Source organism: Dreissena polymorpha, chromosome 8 (genome assembly GCF_020536995.1).
Source record: "Dreissena polymorpha isolate Duluth1 chromosome 8, UMN_Dpol_1.0, whole genome shotgun sequence".
Classification (NCBI taxonomy): Eukaryota; Metazoa; Mollusca; class Bivalvia; order Myida; family Dreissenidae; genus Dreissena; species Dreissena polymorpha.
This window is the reverse complement of record NC_068362.1, coordinates 34,193,233-34,207,361: the sequence shown is the minus strand read 5'-3', so window position 1 is coordinate 34,207,361 and position 14,129 is coordinate 34,193,233. Positions and strand designations below refer to the sequence as shown.

Below are 14,129 nucleotides of genomic sequence, written 5' to 3'. Positions count from 1 at the left end.
TCTTTTAATAAAATAATAGATAAATAAATAAATTTGCTGACATTGCACTACTCAATGTTTGATGTTTTATTATGAGCCTGAATTTAATTATTTCCTATTCCTAAATAATGAATGTTATTTAACTAGTATTGATCCATGGTGGTCAATTGTTATTCAATTTTTATTGCACTGAATTGTTTTAAGCTTTAAAAAAAAAACAAGTTGCCCGGCCGGACTATCAACTTTGGAAATTGAGTTGCCCAGGCCAAAACTACTTGTCCTGGGCTCACGGGAAACCACTAATTTTCATCCCTGTATACCCTTTCATTTTCTGTTCTTCCATCCTATTCTCAAAATGAATTTTAAACCACAATACTTTATAATAACATTTGTATTGAATGCTAACCATATTATGACCCAAAAAACAATTTTACAAACCCGTAATCCAGTCGCAGCGAGTTTTTTTTATTTAGTTTACCATTATCAGTGTTCTCTGTAAGACCGGCAGCGGGCCATTTCGCCGGTTACATTTACTCTAGACGCCAACTACTTTCCCCAAGTATATCAAGTAAAATGTCACAAATGCTTTAGTTTTACTGCATTGTTGCTGGCCATATAACTGGCTACTCAATTTTTTTTGGAAAACACTGAATTATGCATGACAAACACACAAAACTTAAAATCTTAGATTTGTTTTTAAAATAAATTGACACTTACAGCTTGTCGCCATTAAAATCCCAAGATTCAAATAATGTTCCACGAGATACGTCAACAATTGCTTAATCAAATGAATGAAAAATAAAAGTAAACAAAGCCGGATTTTACATAAATTCCAGGTTGATAAACACAACAAGGTAAAGGTACCTTGTAGTCGGTGAGATATAATAATAATACAGTTAGTAAGGCTCGTACCCTGGGTACGGTAAATATACTAAAATGTACCCGGGAATTTTAACACTTAATCGGTTGTTGTCGGCTATTTTGTACAAATATTAATATATGGTCACATTTATGTCAATTTTCTGTTCAATGGCATTTATATTATCAAAACTCATTGTTAAATCATTAATGTGATTTAATTTTAAATCTTAAATTGTTAAAAGTCGCATCATTGTATGACGTCGTCAAGTATAATATTTTCCGCGACGTTGCACATTAACTTTTTACCGCCATAGATTTTTTTAAAGAAACATTATTTGGTTTGCGAGGTCAGGGGTCAGATCAAAATTCCAAATAGTGCAGGGTCGCACATAATGCTCATAGCTACCATGTGTTTAAGTTTCATGGTTCTAGTGCTTATGGTGTAAGAGATAGTGGCTAGGACAGACGGACAGACTGATGGTGGAGATAACCACAATGAACCTGTTAACAGCCAACTAACGCTGCCAACAAAGCACAAGCTTTACGTGTCAGGATGTGGCACTATCTATACAAACTGCATAAGAAATAACAAGACGCTTAGGGTTTGAGGGACACCAAACCTGATTATGAGTCTTCCACACCTTAAGCATCTTAACCCTTTGCATGCTGGGAAATTTGTCGTCTGCTAAAATGTCGTCTGCTGAATTTCTAAAATTAGCATTTTCTTTGATTTTTTATCAAAGAATACTATCAGAATAGCAAACAGTTTGGATCCTGATGAGACGCCACGTTGTGTGGCGTCTCATCTGGATCCAAACTGTTTTCAAAGGCCTTTAAAATTCGGTTCCCGCACTGAAAGGGTTAAATATACTTATTTGCTTGTGTACATGTACCTGATAATAAATTATTATTATTACCTGTTTTGGCATCAACAAGCTTTATCAATAGGCCCTCAAATTTTGCACATAAACGCTACACGATCAACCAATATGCCTTTTCATTTCAAGTCGGAAAGCAATTTAGCCCTTATTCGGCCATAATAGGGTGGAGGAACTATTTAAAATACAACTATTCCAGATACAAAAATATGAATTCATTTATTTAATGCACTTATTTTCTTCTCTTTTGCTACGAAATGACCATAAACCAGCTTTCCAAGTCATATTTTGCACTAGCAGATGATATTTCTTTTTTACATATGAAAGGTAAAAAGAAATTCAAGCAGCATTTTATAATATAAATTTTAAAATGCACTCAATCATGCACTTCCAAACAATATTATTGTAATTCTGTTATTTATAATCATATTAATAATGCCTCATTTTTCTCAAGTTTATGGTTTACTATCTATTTTTCCCAATTTTATGGTTTATCTTGATTATTTTCTGAATTCAAAAGGCACTGGCTTAAAAAAAAATGTCTATGCATGTAACTGTATATTGAAATCTCTTTATGAGTGATTATAAATGCATGATAAAATTCTAACATGTTATGTAATAGATAAATCTATATTGTTTGTATTTTTTCGTAAACATTATTAGCCACCGTTGTGGTCAAACATATTTTTTTGTTTTATTAATGACGTTGTTTCACAGATTACTGTAACAGAGCTACAGATAAGGTGGGCATTTGTGCAAATATCCAATGTAAAATTGCCGATTACGCATAGAAAAATAAAACCATGCGTTCCGAAACCCCATTGAAATTGCCGATTACGCATATCATATTTTTCCTTTGCATAACGAGTAAATTTGTCCCGGAAATACCCTGGTCCGAAATACCCGGATTCTTTCCGCTTTGTCCAAGCGCTTTCAGTATAACCTTCAGCACAATAATATGTACGGAAAAAAGTGTCTTTGTGACTACGTGTTATTGTTGTGAAAATGTCGAAATCGTGAGGCCTTAAAAATGGAAACATCGTATCCTAGGCACAAAGAAACTCAATTTTAAGATATTTAACCGCAGGCAACACAAAATCAGAAGCGGAAAATATAGTGAAACTAATTCTTGACAATATTATGTCGGAGGCAATCGCTGTCAGTGCTTACATTGTAAGAAAACTGGTGGAAAAAATCGTTGAACTTTTTTTTTAAATCAAGACTGTATATTATGGATACATCTACATAATGACACAAAATCTCTGAAACTAATCAATTAAGAGTGGAACTACAACCAGCTTATTCAGGTAAGCAGGTGAGAATTTAAGACAATGAACATACCCAATTTTAAAACAAAGGTACCCAATTGTCAATTAAAGTACCCGGTAGTGGGTACCGACTTTTTTGTACCCAATTGAATATGAAAATACCCAATTGAACTCAAAAGTAGTGAGTATTAACCCAATTACTCAGAAAAGTTATCTGGAGCTCTGCTGTAACGTACAATCTTTATACGGAATGAAGGAGTTTTTATTTACAAGTACACTTTTTGTATTTTTTTGATAGTCTACTTAATTTTGTTTTACTGTTAAATAAAATAACGCCGCACGCGTCAGACTAATGTCGTTAAAATCTAGAGTTTAAATGAAATTATGTCACACGATATACATATAAAAATATTTAACTGCATGTCCGACTTGTCGTCATTAAATTCAAGTCGTCATTAAATTCAAGATTTAAAATGAAAATATGTCACAAGATATATGTACTTCATACCATACGAGTTTTTTAGGATATTTTAAGATCTGAATACTGGTATTTTACATGTGTTAAACTTAAACTGTAATGTATCGCAGATTCAGAGATGTATGTTTTGTTGTAAAGGTCATTTAACCCAACATATCTCAGACACAAAGAGTGTCCCAATTTGTGCAAACAATTAAATTAAAACTAAGACATTTATCGATTGTCATTACCTGCTGTATAATTTATTTGTGTACTGACATATATTCAATTGTGGTGAAATCAACCGGGATCACCTTGGTGAGAATCTGGTGGAAAAATCACTGCACTAACCTGAGGCATCAGAGTGTCATGATTGATTGCTCAGTTGTACATATTTTTCTAATTCTGGCTACCATAACTTTAAATGTCGCTTTTTATGATTTTTGACTGGCGCGACTTTATAGTTATGGACCAACCCCATTAGGAAAGTCAACCAGAAAATGCCGAAAGTCGACAGTTAACAAATACCGGTCCAAAACAGCTTTTAAATGCAGTTATTGGCCCATATCAATCACTTGATTGGAAAGATTGACATTTTTCACATTTAACTGATACATTCTTTCACAAAATACTATCTTAAACATTTAAAATTTATCTATTCTGCTCTTACATATCGAGAAAAACAGCGATGTGACAGACTTTCTTGAAATGCGAATCTCCCGAGATTTCACGGTCATATGATGGTATTTCTACTTTTAGTAACATACCATGTGCTCAAGTGTTTTCAAATTCAGAATGACATTTCCCGGTATTTAAGAATATTCTGGCTTGTTTTGTGAACAAATTGTAGTGTAAATACAAACTCAAAGTAAATATTTAAAACTACCCGATTCACACTGAAATCATTTTTATAATCCACCAAACTTGTTGTTAATCACAAATAATAGATTTCAGAAAACGAAAGTAATGTTTACAATTTCAGCAAAAAATGTCAAGGTCGTTCGAAAGTATCCAAATTAAAACTAGTCTTGGACAAAGCGACAATGGCGTCAAAATTGTGAATTTCAGACTGATGAGAGTTATTTTCATCTATTGTAAGATGCAGTTGAAACATTTGAACCTTAAAATATTCCTCGGTGCAGTAATTTATATTCATTCACCAATATATGTAGAAATGTATCCAAGAAAATGAGTATTCTTTGATTTATAGCTTGACATAAATTAAATATGTTACGACTCTGGTTGAATTTCGATACGGGGTTGGCTTCATCATACAGGTATGTCAATACTATATCAGTGTCCGACAAATTTCTTATTTTTCAGGGAGCCCACTGGGCTACCAATAAAAATATTTGGTAGCCCATATAATTTTCCTACAAAATGATAAGATGCAGGTTTTCATCTTTATTTTATTTCTTCATTTACATATATACATAATATGTATACATACATATACATAATACAGCAAGTAGTCTGATGTACACAGTCAATATTGTTAATTAATGTTACAGTACAGGCACCTTGTACTTAAATGTAAATGTACCAAAGAAAATCATATACTACATGTAGATATTACATGTATGTGCACATGTATGTGTACTTAAATTCGGACAGCACGTTAAGTTGGAAACGTAAATAAAGCGTTTAGATGATCAATACGACTGACTCGTATGGTGTTAATCAATGCAATAGCTCTTTTTAACAACAAATACCGAGTTTCAAGAAATCAAGAGTATTAAATCATTTATTTACTTGTGTCCGACTTTAAGTTCTGTCCGAATTTACGTATTGCATCCGTATGTTACGACACTAGTGTGCAGTCAGTATACAATACAATAATTGTTTCAATAATGAAGGAACTGATACAGTGTAACGGTAACGATACAGCGTGTTTACATTATATTTTATTAAGAGGAAATGTCAATGCCAAATAATTCGCGAGATACCCCGGTACTTTAGTTGAAATTCACAACGAAACTTTTAATGGAAATTAAATGATCTCAATGATGTACCCGCTACGAAATTTTTATTTACAAATAAATACACCCATGCCAATTTGTGCGCGCTTTTTATCTGGACCAGGGGCCTATACGTTTGTATAGGTCCCTGTCTGGACAAAGAAATTCATTTATTAAATGTAGAATTTTGTAACCTAAAATAACTGTACACAACGTGTGCAAACCGTCGCAGGTGATTTACGCAAGTTGCAATTGAACGGTCCTGATTGGGAGCTTATTTCATCATATCTTTAAATAGAATCATATGCCGAAATTCAATTGACACTTTATTAAATTTCAAACGTTTGTGTTTATGACTCTCAATGTCTATATTACCCTCCCATAATTTGGTTTAAAAAAAATTAAATTGGGCATATATGGAATTATTGATTAACAGTCGATCAATCCAATTATTAATTGACAATGCAAACTAATTAGCAGGTGTTAACCGCGTTGTTATTAATATTCATTTTCGGTTTCGTTACCGTTTTGAAGAATCCGCTATTGTTTTGATTTATTTAATGTTCGGCATCCTTGGATATTTAACGACATCAAAAACGTAGTCGCTCTTACTCATAGTTGCGGTTAACAAAGAATTCCAAACTGCGAAATGATGTTGCATCATGTGCGCCAACTATTCAACCGGCTCTCATTATATTATTAGCAGACGACAAATGTTGATTCTGATTGAATGATTAAAATTCACTCTTACTGTTTACGACATTACCGCAAGTGATCGGTGACTGATAAGATAATTGATTGCACTTTGTTATCGGATTATAAACAAGACACGGTGTAGAAACACATGGTCAGCGTGTTTATTCTACGTATGTCTGTCAATAAAACGGGCTACCGCTCTTATAGATTTATAGTAGCCCGGCGGGCGTCAGCTGGAACATTTCAGTAGCCCGATGAAAAAATTCTGTAGCCCCCGGGCTCCGGGCAATGGATTTGTCGGACACTGCTATATAAATTGTACGCTGAAGTTTCTTTAGCTAATATTTTTCTTATGTTGACAGACCATTGACATTGCTGGGGTTTGTTGAGATAAATACTTATTATCATCAGGGGCAGGAAGACATTATAGACATTAAACAGCGTATCATTACGTAGACAACAGTTGCACAACTGTATGCGTAAAAGGTAAATCAGTATATTAATAATTATGTTGACAACTAGCTTACGTAGCAACGTCCGAAAATATGAAATATCCGACATCTATTTCAATATTTAAAATTCAAGATATAATGACTACTGAACTGTTTTACTTTAAGGAAAAAACAGTAAAAGTATGTTTTTAATGAAAATGAAACACAACAAACAATATACTTATCATGATAACGGCTAAACGACTTATTATCCCAATATAACACTGTCATTGAATCGCACATTTCAATTTAAAATTATTCCCCTTGAAAGTTAATGCATATTGATATAACGAATTCATCAAACGTTATCAAACATGAGTAATTTGCATTGCATCGGATTCCCACAATATTATGTGGATGTAAATCGGATCCGGTTGTTGTTTATGTGTCAAGCTCATTTTGCCAGTGAGATACTTAAATTACTTGCGTAGTAAAATCGGCTAGATTGAACTTTACCGGTACGGAGTTGTTTACCACTATCAAATCTACTGTAAAGTACACAAAGATACTTACATAATTCTGCCGTATCTGTCTGAATAAACATCCGCTGCACAAAATATAGACATTTGTATTAATGATTATTAAACACAATCATATTTTTCTGTGTTTATTGAATTAATGACACTGAGTTTCTTTGTTGCGTTACAAGATGGCGGATCTCTAGCGCTGTTTGTGAAGTGACGTCACAATGTTTATTTGAGCGCGTGCCCGTTCCCACAAAAAAAGTTTAAACACAAAATACTCGAAAACTTGATTTTTGCCAGGTATAACGCCTACGCCAACAGGTAGATCGCATTCTGGTCCATATACATGTCAAATTTCAGCAAACGTGTTCGGCCAGTTTTCAAGACTCCCAAATCGCGGCTATATGCGCCAGCTTAACGAAACTTAGCCCCCTTAATCATTCGTTCGAATGAACGTCATCAATGATGACGTCCAATACATCACTCATTCCATATAATCAAGCGGTCATTTTGGTGGAGATGCTTCAATACAAATGTACTAGAGTTGCGACACCTTAAGGGTTTCGCGGGATGGAATGAGTGGAGAGTTCAAATCAAATTGAAAATCGATTATTTCAAAATAAAAAATTGGTACGAAAAAATATGTGGGCAGTGGGTACGAAAAAAAAAAAATTTGGGTAAGAAAACAAATTTGAGTACGAAAAAAAAAGGGTACGAACAAAATAAAGGTACGAAAAACTATTTGGGTACGAAAAAAATGGGTACAAATAAAAAATTAGGTACGAACAAATTTGTGTACGAAAAAAATTTGAGTACGAACAAATGGGTACGAAAAAATTTGGGTACGAACAAATTTGTGTACGAAGAAATAATGGTTACGAACATAATATGGGCAAAAAAAACTAATTTGGTTACGAAAACAAATTAGAGTACGAAAAAATAAAGGAAACAAAAAAAATTAGGGTACGAAAACTATTTGGGTACGAAAAAAATGGGTACAAATAAAAATTTGGGTACGAAAAAATCTGGGTACGAAACAAATTTGGGTACTAAAAAAATGGGTACGAATTTTTTTATTTGGGTACGAAAAAAATGGGTATGAAAAAAAAATTGGGTACGAACAAATTTGGGTACGAAAAAGATTGGTACGAAAAATAAATGGGTACGAACAAATTTGGGTACGAAAAACATTTGGGTACGAAAAAAATGGGTACAAAAAAAAAATTGGGTACGAAAACAATTGGGAACAAAAAACATTTGGGTACGAAAAAAATTGGTACGAAAAAAAAAATTGTTACGAAAAAAAATTTGGTACGAACAAAAATTTAGGTACGAAAAAAATGGGTACGAAAAAAATTGGGCACGAAAAAAAAGGGGTACGAAAAAAATTGGGTACCAAAAAATTGGGTACGAAAAATTTGGGTACGAAAAACATTTGGGTACGAAAATAATGGGTACGAATTTTTTTTTAGGTACGAACAAATTTGGGTACGAAAAACATTTGGGTACGACAAAAATGATTACGAAAATCGAAAAATTGGGGTATGAAAAATCTAATTTGAATTGTCTAGCCCGTGAATTGTCTCCTGGGGGTGAATTGTCTTGGGGTTGCTATTAAGGCTACATGTACTTCCGGTCAAGCCACGTGTTTATAGCGATTGCGCAATAAAAAACACCACTTTTTCGTGATTTAATCAAAAACTAGATTTTTCACAGTAATAACGAATACGCCAACAGGCAGATCGCGTTATATGTACAGTTAATGGAAAATTTCATAGGGCCATACATTGTAACTCTGTGAAAAATCATCTGACCAGAACCGGCTGATAATAAGCATGTCTCCTCTTGGTAGTGAAGCTTCCCATTAAGTTTAATTGAATTCCAGTCATTAGTTGCTGAGAAATAGCCCGGACAAAAATTGTGCACGGACGGACAGACGAAGCGGCGACTATATGCTCCCCCCTTAAAAAATTTGGGGAGAGCATAATAAAAAAGTTGTGGCAATTTAAAGGTGGTACGCAAACTTTAAAATAGATTTATCAATTATATGCTTATTCTTAGTGAAAAAAAGGCCATTATTGTTACAAAATGCTTGATACAGTTATCTGCTTTTGTTTATACATTGGGGTCATGTTGGTTAAGAAGCAAAATACATGTATGAAAGCAATATGTCAATGGACATAGGAAATATATTCGAAGTAGTACGCAAACATTCCAATGCGCGCACCTACGCCGGGGTGAGTAGGATAGGTCCACTATATATATTTCATATATAATAGTCGAGCTAAAAAGTAAATATACTATAAACAACAAGCTTACCTCAATCACAATTTTAATGCAATACAGTTAAACAACAAGGGACAAAATTGTCACAAAACCAGGTTTTCATTGTGAAAAAAAAATCTGATAAAGGGAGAAAACTCAAACTGAACTTTTGAAATGACCAAAAAAAATTAACCCCCTTTGTAAGTTTTTTTTTTTTTTTTAAATCTATTTTTAGTCGTGGCGACCTTGACATTGGAGATATTGACGTGATTCTTTCGTGGGACACACCGTCCCATGATGGTGAACAAATGTGCCAAATGATTTTAAAATCTCACAATGAATGACATAGTTATGGCCAGGACAAGCTCATTTATGGCCATTTTTGACCTTTGAACTCAAAGTGTGACCTTGACCTTGGAGATATCGACGTAATTATTTCGCGCGACACACCGTCCAATGATGGTGAACAAATGTGCCAAATGATTTTAAAATCTGACAATGAACGACATAGTTATGGCCCGGACAAGCTTATTCCGCCAGCCCGCCAGCCAGCCAGCCAGCCCGCCAGCCCGCCCGCATTCGCCAATCTAATAACCAGTTTTTTCCTTCGGAAAACCTGGTTAATAAAGTTACAATGATATGCCAGGGATTGAAACTAACTTTTTGCTATTGTGGGCAACCATCTTTAGTATTTTGGTTGCCCAGATAAAGAATAACGAGCCCAGAAATATGAACATGTGAATATTATTATACATTTTTTTAATAAAATAATAGATAATTATATACATTTGCTGACAATACACATGTTCAATGCATGATGTATTATTATGAGCCTGAATTGAGTCATGTCCTATTCCTAAATAATGAATGTTATTTAACTAGTATTGATCCATGGTGATCAATTGTTTTTCAATTTTTATTGCACTGAATTGTTTTAAGATTTAAAAAAAAGAAGTTTACCAACTTTTGAAATTGAGTTGCCCAGGCCAAAATCTACTTGCCCCGGGCTCACGGGAAACCACATATTTCCATCCCTGTATGCTCTTCATTTTCTGATCTTCCATCCCATTCTCAAAATTAATTTTAAAGCACAATATTTTTTAATAACATTTGTATGAATTACTAACCATTATCACCCAAAACACAATTTTACAACGCTGTAATCGTGTCGTAGAGATTTAGTTTACTATTATCAGTGTTCTCTTTAAATACCGTCAGCCAGCGATTCTGCCGGTTACATTTACTCTTACATTTACATGACGGCTTCTTTTCCCAAATATATCAAGTAAATGTCATAAATGCTTTTGTTTTACTGCATAGTTGCCGGCCATATAACTGGTACTCAATTTTCTGGAAAACACTGAATTATGCATGACAAACACACAATACTTAAAATCTTAGATTCGTTTTTAAAATAAATTGACACTTCCAGCTTGTCGCCATTAAAATCCAAAGATTCAAATAATTTTCCACGAGGTACGTCAACAATTGCGTAATCAAATGAATGAAAAATAAAAGTAAAGAAAGCCGGTGTTTACATAAATTCCAGGTTGATAAACACAACAAGGTAAATGTACCTTGTAGTCGGTGAGATATAATAATAATACAGTTAGTAAGGCTCGTACCCTGGGTACGGTAAATATACTAAAACGTACCCAGAAATTTTAACACTAAATCGGTTGTTGTCGGGTATTTTGTAAAAATTAATTATGTTTACATTTATGTCAATTTTCTGTTCAATGGCATTTATATTATCAAAACTCATTGTTAAAATCAATGATGTGATTTAATTTTAAATCTTAAATTGTTTAAAGTCGCGTCATTGTATGACGTCGTCAAGTATAATATTTTCCGCGACATCGCACGCTCACTTTTTACCGTCATAGATTTTTTTAAAGAAACATTATTTGGTTTGCAAGGTCCGTTAAATGGGGAACACCATATTCGGTATTTATATTATGTTTTAACAATTAATTCATGCTGTGTAATAAATATTGTATAAGATATTTCGATATTGATTGAAAATGTTTCAAATTGTTATTTATGAAACATCTTATTCTAATGAGTGTATGCTATTATATTATACTTTGAAAAGCATATCTGTTGTACTATAATCTTATTATTCATTTTTTATTGTTAATTTCATTTATTGTAGAGAATAGTCAATGTTACATCTAGGCGCCAATGCTTGTCGTCAGTGTTAGTCGTAAATGCTTGTGATCATTGTCGTCAATGTTAGTCGTCAATCCTTATCGTCATTATACATGAAGGAAATAAAAGCAGAAACAGAGACATATTCTTGATTACTTGCTTATTCCTACGGCGTCCTCTCAACACTCAAACTAAAAAGCATGTTGATGCAGATTTTTTAAAAGAGAAGGTTGTTTAAGGTAAACAAAATTGTTTTACGTTATCGGTAGCATGTTTAACGACATCAGATTTTTGGCGGATATACAACTCGGATACAATCTAATATTTGCGGGTATGTTTAAGTTTATTTACCGTACCCGGGGAACATGTAAGTAAAGTTAAGAGTACCCAGGGTACATGTACCGGTAAGTAGTACCCGAGCCGAGAATGACCAATCGAGCCTTAGTAAGTGATTGATGGTGTATGGGATAACATGCACTGAGGGTGTATATTTTTCATGGACAAGTCAATTGAAGGTGTTAGAGATGCATTGATCCATAACATTAAAAAGGGTAATTAACCAAGGGCTTATTAAAATTAAAACGATGATATTACATTGTACCAGCTGTTTATTGTTGAGTACTGTAAGCTTGCAATATTTTAAATAATGTAAACAACTTACCTTGTATTAAGTTGGCACATTGTTGTCAGGTGTAGAAACTTTTTATACTTATTTCTGTTAAGTTGCACTGGCTGAACCAAAAGAATTATGTAGTCGTTTCTAAATAATCACGAAACAACCTACTAATGCATATATGCTTGCCAGTTGCTGAGTTTGTGCATTTTCATTCATTATACTATCGGCCTTGGCAAACAGCGTAGACTCAGATTAGACGCCGCATGATGTCTGCTATTTGGTACGCAGAAGATTTGCATATCCACGGGTGTTTTATGTCAAATGTTATGGTTTTTCAATAGATCGTATACTTATCTACAAAACAGCGAATTAGCGTTCACTTGACATCATTTTTAATTGTTATTTTGTTAATACTTTCTCGCGTTCTTTTCGCCTTTGGTCGACGCCGTCTGCTATTTCGAACGATGAAGATTTCCATATCCACTGGCGTTTTTTTATGTCAAATGTTAGTGTTTTCCAATGGATCGTATACTTATCTACAAAACAGATAAGTAGCGTTCACTTTACATTGTTTGAGATGATGTTTTTTTGTAAATACTTTCTAAGCGTTCATTCTGACGAAGTCGACCATTTTGACGGGTGTGAAGAAATACCGAATTTCCCGTAATTACCAAAATCCCAAGAAATCCACGAGATCCCACGAAATCCCCATTAATATTGATTATTTATCGAAAAACTGCGTATTTTAAAATAGACTGTTGCGAAATACACGGAAATCACTAATGAAACATTGTTTTTATCAAAGTTTGATTTCGGGGATTTCGGTAGGGAATTCGGTATATCCACACCGCATTTTGTAATTCCGGTTTTATCAAACTTGCGAAACGTTTTCGTGATTTAATCAAAAACTATATTTTTCCCAGGTATAACGCCTACGCCAACAGGTAGATCGCATTCTTCTCCATATACATGTCAAATTTCAGCAAAATTTACCGACCAGTTTTCAAGCGCCTCAAATCGCAGTGATTTGCCTCAGCTTAACGAAACTTAGCCCCCTTTATCATTCGTTCGATTGAACGTCATCAATGATGACGTCCAATACATCACTCATTCCATATAAATAAATGGGTTTTTTGTAGTAAAAATTCAAGAAAACGGAAGGTTATTGTACAAATCTATTAACAGTCCGTGTGTATTTATTATTGATTAAATTAACAAAGTCAGAACGAATAACAAGGTCACCCGACTTAAACCTCTTAAAAGCAACTAGTGTTCCATTTCAAGACATCCTTTTTATATTACTTCCTCTGTTCATGAATAGCTGAGCGAATATCCTTCCTCTTCTTAATATTAATCGTGTTGAAAAATCAAATGACACAGCATTCTGTTGATTCCCATCAGGTCGCCTGTTCAGTAAGCGAATATAATCAAGTTCAAAATTAATCTTGGCAAGAATGGTATGTTGGCAATTATGTACTTACACATAAAGAATACATTTTAGGTAACTAAAAACGACACATTGAAGGAACATGACACATATTTTTAGCAAATGCGTCGATGTCAAACAACTACTCATAAATCACCTTCAACCTGTATTAAGCAGAATAATGCGTCGTCCCACAATCTTTGGTTATAGGTCAGTTTCTAAAAATCGTGATCACATTTATTTAGTTATTGACAATAAATATATTAATAGCCACAATCTCACCTGCGTTTTGGGGAAACGTGTAACTTCCTCTTCCATATGAGATGTAATTTCCTCTTTCTCTTTTGTATGCGACTTACTTCCTTCCTGGAACGAATGCAGTACAGCTACATTTATTGTTAAGTACGATGACGACCGTCTAGTGTAATAATAGAATAATATTAATGTGTTTTTTAATCACGACAGCCTAATAATGTATTTAACTTACTGCAACTATTCCGAAAATTATTAAATCAATAAAATACTGATACACTCCGAACGTAAATGAACGTTCATCTACAATCCCTCGTTCATTTTTATGCCCCCGAAGGAGGGCATATAGTGATCGCACTGTCCGTCT

General features: G+C 33.8%; 1 long non-coding RNA gene across 4 annotated transcripts in view; it reads right to left on the bottom strand.

The window, feature by feature from the left end:
• Positions 1–13,923, bottom strand: part of LOC127842233 (uncharacterized) — a 42,690-nt gene extending 28,767 nt beyond the window's left edge. Inside the window, exon 1 of one of the 4 annotated variants that reach the window (XR_008031518.1) lies at positions 13,793–13,923. This is a non-coding gene — a long non-coding RNA (uncharacterized LOC127842233). Of the gene's footprint in view, positions 1–13,565 lie in introns of all 4 variants that reach the window. The other 3 variants (XR_008031516.1, XR_008031519.1, XR_008031517.1) reach the window with 3 other exon arrangements.
• Between the last annotated feature and the right edge of the window lie 206 nt (positions 13,924–14,129).